This window comes from Microtus ochrogaster, linkage group LG4, assembly GCF_000317375.1.
Source record: "Microtus ochrogaster isolate Prairie Vole_2 linkage group LG4, MicOch1.0, whole genome shotgun sequence".
In the NCBI taxonomy this organism is placed as follows: Eukaryota; Metazoa; Chordata; class Mammalia; order Rodentia; family Cricetidae; genus Microtus; species Microtus ochrogaster.
This window is the reverse complement of record NC_022030.1, coordinates 21,628,027-21,635,865: the sequence shown is the minus strand read 5'-3', so window position 1 is coordinate 21,635,865 and position 7,839 is coordinate 21,628,027. Positions and strand designations below refer to the sequence as shown.

General features: G+C 44.9%; 1 protein-coding gene across 1 annotated transcript in view; it reads left to right on the top strand.

Annotated features, from left to right (window-relative positions):
• Positions 1-7,839, top strand: part of LOC113457658 (zinc finger protein 420-like) — a 1,205,902-nt gene that overhangs the window by 785,270 nt on the left and 412,793 nt on the right. The gene's annotated exons all lie outside the window — the stretch shown is intronic.

Below are 7,839 nucleotides of genomic sequence, written 5' to 3'. Positions count from 1 at the left end.
GTCTCAACTGGGACCTTCCTTCCCCATACTTTGACTTCATCTTGCCCACTTGGGCTTCTTTATGCTTCTTTAGAATGGGCATAGCGAGGACTCATCGGAGTGGGAGGTAGGCTGCACAGAGTGAGGGCTGGCTCTGCAGCTGGCTATTTCTTGCTAACTCTGTAACTTCAGACAAATGAGAACAGCTCTGTGTCTCCTACTCTATAACACTGAGGTAACAACACAGTTTCACAGATGAAAACCTACACTGGTCCAGTTAGGTAGCTCAGAAGCAGGAACACTTAGACTGAGCTGTATCTCAGTTGGTAGAGCATTTGCCCTTTACGCATGAAGCCATGAGTTTGAGCCCCAGCACACAATACAGGTGTGGTGGTGCACACCTGTAATCAGGAAGAAGAATCAGCAGGATCAAGAGTTCAAGGTCATCATCAACTCCTGGCTACACACACTTTGAGGCTAACCTGGGCTTAATGAAGTCCTGTCTTAAATAAACCATGCTAAGCACATAGAATAGAGCCTGGCCCAACCTTGTACCTTGTGGTACAGGCAAGGATCCGGGATGATGGGTGAATGTGATTATGACTCCCCCCATTTTCTCCCTGTTCACTTCTCACTAGCAACCCTGACCATGGCAATCTCTCCTGGCAATCATTGGCTTTTCTTTTCCATGTACCTGTTCGTGTATGGATTTTGTGGTGTGTAAATTATATTGATTAGTTCGTTAACAGGGTGCTGTGAGTGAGCCAAGTTGTTTTTATTGCTTCCGGGTTTGCATTTAGTGAGAGATAAATAAAGACATCAATACTAAAAAGGAAGTTCCATCTCCTGGTGGAGCTGGATAACCAAGAGATCTAGTTGGGGGTCAGGGTGGTGGGCCTGGTGGAGGAAGCCAGAGACATTGGATCTTGAGGGCCTCGTGGGCTCAGGGAAGGAATTTGATTGACCCCTGAGTGGAAGGAAGAACAGGCAACTGGGGACTGTGGCCCACCCCCAGCAGGTACTCCAGGGCAGTGGGAACACAGGTTCCAAACACTGGGGGGGGGGGCAATGGGGGGGCAGGCAGTGGGGCAGCACTCATGAACTGTCACTAAAAGTCTCTGATTTCCCCACTGCCCAGGGGCTGTGTCTATATCTGGCTTGCATGGCAAATGAAAAAAAATGAAATAAAAGTGTTATGCTCAAGTCTGTGCAGTCCCCACAAAAGTCAACAAGGAAACTGAGCCCCATATGGAAAAGCAAAGAGCCTTTATTTTACAAGTTGGCACACTCGGTCTCTCTGCTTGTCCGAAGTATTAGAATAACCAAAGACCCCCCCAAGCTCAATTTGAATAGGATTTTATAGTAGTAAAGGTGGGGGTGAGGTGATTTTACGTTTTAAGACCCCTGATTGGCTGACATTTGTCTAGGGTGTCCTGGTGAAAGTGCCCTGGCAGGTGATCCTGTCTACAGTGCTGGGAATGCCAAGCATTTCCTTTGAATGGTCTGTTCTGGGGTGGGGGTCAGGTAACTCAGCTTGTGGTTCCTTTTGCAGCTAGGCATTGCCTAGGGTAAACTACTGAGCCTTCAGCCTCCATTTAAATTCATCAATGGCCAGAGTCCCAGGTGATAATGGTTGGAAGTAAAGAACTTCCTTTGGGTGACCTGCTCAGACTTAGCTTATCATGGCTGGCCCTCACATTTCCCCCTTCAGGAGCACCTAAGACAGGACCCAATCTTGGGTCCTGCTTGCCCCTGCTTTTAAGGAGGCATGAAACTAACTTAAATTAATAAACCTATTAACTGACAACTCTGCACCCAGTATATTAACAGGCACTATAGGTAGTTATCTTGTCCCCCATGCCAGGGAGTATCCACTTTGTCTGCCTTTTGACCTATTTTGGGCAGGGGGCATTGAAAGACATGTTTCTTTTCACAACAACTTCAAGCTGACATCGGGGCATTGTTATCCAGGCCCAAGTAGGTTGAAAGGCTAGCCAAAGTGGGGGAGCATTTAGGCAATGGGGCCCTCATCAGACTCCGTTGAAGGATCTGGGAGTGTTCATATCAGCTGGACTGGTCCACATCAGCTTTCAGGAAGTCCAGGGCTCGCCACTATTCAGAGCAGGTTGTAGTCAGCAACCGATGCGTCTGCCAACCAAGTGGAAGCCTATTGAGATAAGTTTAAACCGGGAACAGAAATTAATATTTAGAAAAAGAGCAGATAACAGATGTCTATAAACAGGAGGTATTGACTCTCACACCTTCGAGTCCTAGCTAACAAGTTGGCTATAGCTTTGTGGAAGGATCCGGATACCTTTTGCTATTAAACTGACATTATAACTGCCTTAGCCATCAATACTATCAGAGATCTCAGAAGGATAAATAAAGTATATCTGAGTACAGGCCAAATAGTTTCTGAATCTTTTAAAAATGAAGGGACAAGAGTCCATATACAGTTAGTCATACCCAGGTCTCTATAGCATTAGAGGCAGAAATATCCAGAACAGCAGTCTTACTGTCTAAAGCCAGGCCCAAAGGGTGAACTTTTCTTTTTCTGTGGAAGAGGGACATGGAAAAGACTGACCTTATTTTGTCTAGGCAAAAGTGGTGCATTCAATTCTCCAGGGTCCTGCTGTTTGTCCACAGTCTGGACTGGGTCCTGGCCGCAGGTGTTGCACTGGGGGGGTCATTTAGCCCAGTGGTCAGCATCATCGTAATCCAGGTGGAGACATCATAGTGTCTCATAATCTTCTTTGGAGACCTTGGGTTACTGCTAGGATCTCAGAGTCTCTGTCTAATGTAATAAGCTTTTTAGTCATTATTTTAAATGCCATATTCTGCAGATCTCTGAAGTATGAGGGCTGCCTAGATATGTCCTATTAGACAAACTTTGTTTTTTATTACTTGCTTTAAGTTTGACTTTGAAAACATATACAGGGAACTAAATAAGGATTATTCCTGTAACTATATCAGCACTTTAAAGATGAATAACTTTTGTTTTTTAACAGTCTATAATAAGTTAGCCACTTTCATAAAAACTCCATACTCTGTAAAGCTAATAAAGAAACTGAATTAGTCATTCCGAGGGTAAGCACAGAACAAGTTTATATCTCGCTGTTAATGCTGTCTCCTGCAAAGGCAAGGAACAGGTCCCAGGGTGAAATGGGAGCATGAGGGAGGCTAAGACCTGGCATTGCCCTAGGTAACTGAGACTAAGGTCTACCTTTTTGTTGATCTACCAAGCTGACCTGAGAATGCTGCCCTGGGCTCTTTATTTTTTGCCCTTCACAAATACTGATTACAGGAATCCATCATGGGTCCTGTCCAAGGGCTCAAATCTGTTGATAAGAAGAAGCAAGATCATGAGGGGCCTGTTAAAGCTGGAAGTAAGGTTAACCAAGGAGACCAGTTGAACAAGTTTTCATCCAGCTTCCCTGTGAGTGTTTTGCTCTCTATCATTAACAAGGCCATTGAATCTCTAATTACCTCAGAGTGATTGACACAGAAACAATATTTTTTTCCCAGAAGAGGAGGTCTAAACCTCTTAGTATTAATACAAAAAATTATGATTCAGTTTATCTAAATAGCTTAAACCCTAACAATATAAAACATAATATAAAACATCTTATAGCACAGATATCTCACAGCTTTATAAATTTATATAAAAACTTAAAATCTCTTAAATGTCTTTTTTGTTTTATTAAAAATAAAGTACTTTTTTGGTCCCACCCTGTCAGGAGCCATTTCCCCCAAAAAGTATTGCAGGGATCATTGTCCTGGGGAGTTTGCAGAGAGCCCCACACCCCAAAGGTATTAAGAACTGTTTTGTTGGCAGAGCCTACCCCACACCCAACTATCTTGAGAGCTATCTGTTAGCGGAACCCGCCCCACATTCCAACTATCTAGAGAACTAGGTATGTCAACTCGTGACTTCCTGACCGAGGAATCGTGACCTGACCAATTGTAACTGCCTGGCCGGTGACCTCGTGACTGGCTGGGACCATCGCTGCAAGATCCCTTTCTGCCCTGGCCCTGCCCCCATCCCAACCCAAATTCCTCATCCAGGGGCTATATAAGCTGCAACCATGATGCTAATAAATGGAGGCTTTGACAACATCTTGCTTGGCCTTCTTCCTCTTTCCTGCCCATGTCTTTTCAGATAGCGCCTCTCCGGGACCCTGGAATAACTGACCTGCCAGGCAGGTTACAACCCCTACACTAACTGACCCGCCAGGGCGGTATACACCACCCTCGACAGCATATACATAGCCTGTCTTTTAGATCTTGGCCTACTCCATTTTATTGTAGGTGGTACTTGTGGTGACTATCACCTGGCACCGGCATTTTTTAAACTATTAAGGTCCATTATTGCAACTGTATTTTTTTATTTTAACAAAATGGCTATCTAAAATTTAAAATAAAATTATGCTTTGTGTTTTTATAAGAAATTACCCATGCATAGATTTTAAGTAAATAAAGCATGGGTCTAACAAAGGAAGAGCCATAATATGATTTTAAAAAAAAACAGCATATAGCAGTTTTAACATTATCTATACCAAAAAGTCATCTGAATTTTTGCCAACCCAAATTTAGTAATCAGAACTCAGTAATAAATTTCTGAAGTAAGGCCCATAATAGCGCAAATAGTTCTAGCTCAGCTCCATGCTTGCAAGAAAACTTACACAGACAAACTTCTTAACCAAAAAGCATACTTAGTATTTGCATGTATGAGAAACCACCAGCAAACAGAGTTTAGACAAGATAAAAACTCTTACCAAAGTCTTTTTGTGTTTTTTTTCCATCAATGGCATATGGCTACAATATTTTAAACAAGAATAGAAACATGCATATATTATTTTAAATTTACATCATGTAATATCCTGTGCCAGTGTGAAACATTTGAGACCAACAATAGGGTTTTTTTTGTACATTAACCAATAATAATTTGTAACCAGCCCCTATAAATGATGACAGATATTTATAACCCATTAGATCTGAAAGAGTCCTTGACCCACGGTGCCAAACCTTGGTCAGGTTTGACCAGAAGTTGCAGCATGAAGCTCCCAGAGCAGGCGGAGGAAACTCATTCACCAGCATGGGAGGGAGCAGGGTGATAATGTAGCATGTGTGTGTGTGGAGGGGGAAGACTGTTAACCTCTCCAAGTCATAGCAATTAACTCCAGATTCTCTGTTCAGTGCTTGAAATCCTATTGGGATACATCCGCCCCTACAACTGTGGCTGGCAGCCTTGCTACATTGTAACAACAAGGCTGCAGAGCCCAGCCACTCATCCATACAAGCATGCTGCCCTATCTCTAAAGTCCTGTAAGTGAACACAATATCAAAGTCAAAGAAGTCATGATTTGAGTCTGTCAGCGTCAGTCTAAGTCAGGACAAAACAAAACAATACACAGACACACAGCACAAAGACCAGGACAATGGCGCCAAATCAAACTAAAGACACAGCTTCAAGCTGTTTTGCAGGTGTGACCTGCCCCTCTATCGCAATGAGACCCCACTGTCCGCATGTCTCACCAGAGAACTGACCATGCTACATGTGTGTCTCCCCACATATCTCCCCAGAGAGAACACCTTCTGCAGAAGGGCCCCAGGGACGTCTCCCTGGGAGTCCTGCGTGTGATCTTTTTGCCTGTCCGCAGATTGACTTTAGGCCCTACTGGGCCTGCTCACAGACATGAGACATGAGACATGAAACAAAACACAGAAACGTACCTGCTGGCTGAAGGCTCTATGGGTGGTAGTCTTAGTGGGCTTTGGGGGATCCCGGACAAGCCCCAATGTTATGCCCAAATCCGCGAAGTCGCTGAAAAAGTCAACAAGGAAGGCAAGTCCCATATGTAAAAGCAAAGAACCTTTATTTTAATCAAGTTTGCAAACTCTCTGCATATCCAATGTATCGGAATAACCAAAGACCCCCGAGCTCAATTAGAATAGGGTTTTATAGTAGTAAAGGAGGGGTGAGAGGTTTTTAGGTTTTAAAACCCCTGATTGGCTGACATTTGTCTAGGGTGTCCTGGTGAAAGTGCATGGGCAGGTGTTTCTATCTACAGCACTTGGAATGCCAGGCTTTGCCTTTGAATGGTCTGTTCTGGGGTGGGGGTCAGGTAACTCAACACGTGGTTCCTTTCAGCAGCTAGGCGTTGCCTCAGGGTAAACTACTGAGCCTTCAGCCTCCATTTAAATCCATCGATGGCCAGAGTCCCAGGTGATGATGGTTGGAAGTAAAGAACTTCCTTTGGGTGACCTGCCCAGACTTAGGTTATTATGGCTGGCTCCCATAAAAAGGAAGAGGAAGTGATTACTCCTAAAGTATAGCAGGATTTTTACTGTCGAGATAAAGGAGAAAGCAGGCGGCAGTGGGGGGCGGGGGAGTCCAGGCTGAACATGGCTGGTAGGCTAAACCGGACCATGAGAGGATGGGCATGGAGGGAGAGGAAGAGTGGAGCGGACCAAGAGACTGCTGTAGCCAAAATTGCTGCCTTACACTGGTATCAGGGTGGGGGGAATGGTGGAAGCAGAAGCCCAGCCCCAGGGAGGTAGAGGATTAGGGTAGAGGCAAGGTGAGGAGAGATGGGAGCAGCCGCAGGTACTGAGGGATGCTGGAAAAGTTGACCAGCATCCACTTTGATATATTGTAAGTTAGTCTGAATTTTATTTTTTTGTTGTTGTTGTTGGTTTGTTTTTCGAGACAGGGTTTCTCTGAAACTAGCCCTTGTGGACCAGGCTAGTCCCAAGTTCACAAAGATTCCCCCCACCTCACCTCTGGCACCCAAGTGCTGATATTAAAGTCGTGCACAACCACTGCCTGGCTAACACTAAATTTTCTTTGGCAAGAGATCAGGAGTATCTATCCATAAGACAAATGTTTGCTTGGCACCTACTATGTGCTGCCTCTCTTCTAAGTCTGGTGATCTACTGTTCGAACCCTTACATTCAAACACGTAAAAGGCCACAAAGAGATCTCCCCCCACCCCTTATTTTTTTCTTTTTGAGACTGGGTCTCGCTATATAACCCTAGCTGTTCTGGAACTCACTATATAGACCAGGCTTGCTGTGAACACCCAGATAGATAATTTGTATGCCCAAGGAGATAATTTCTATAAACCAGTTCTTGCGCTCTGGCCACTATGCTGTTGCTCATTGGAAGCTTTACTGTCTTGAGAAGAAGAAGCTTGATTCTGACACCTGGCCCCATCAGAGATGCCCAGTGCCTGTCTTCTTCATGAAGCTCTCCTCTGTCCTCTCTCTCTGAGGACTGGGGTGTGCTTCTTCTCCTTATTCAAATGGACCACCAATACAACTGACACCACAAGGTTTTCTAGATGTCCACTAAGCCTTCAGGATCTTGCTTGGAAGGACACAAACTCCACCCCATCTTTTTGGGGAGAGGCTTCTTAGCCTTCCAAAAAATGAAGGTGGTCATTACTGCAGTATTTTGGACTGACTAGGGGAAGACATTCCTCTTCTGGAGCATCACCTTCAAAACAGAGATGCAGGAGGCGTCTGTGATGGAGTCTGCTCCAAACAGAATAGAAGCTCCCCAGGGCTGATAGAGCAAAAAAAAAAGCCACAGAATCTCATTGGTGTTGGCTCCCTCTGCTGGGCACTGTGACTGGTGCAACCTGTCCATCTGGACAGCAGACAACTGCCTGGATCAACAGCTTTTGTGAATTGGGCAACTGTGGCCTGTGCCAAAGCCTCAGCTTCTATGGAGGCCAAGGCTGGGGAATCACTTGAGTCCAGGAGTTCAAGCCCAACCTGGCTACTACCACGCCTAAACTCTGTTAAAACATAAGAGAAGGGGAGTACCTGGGGACATAGCCCAACCATAGAGCACTA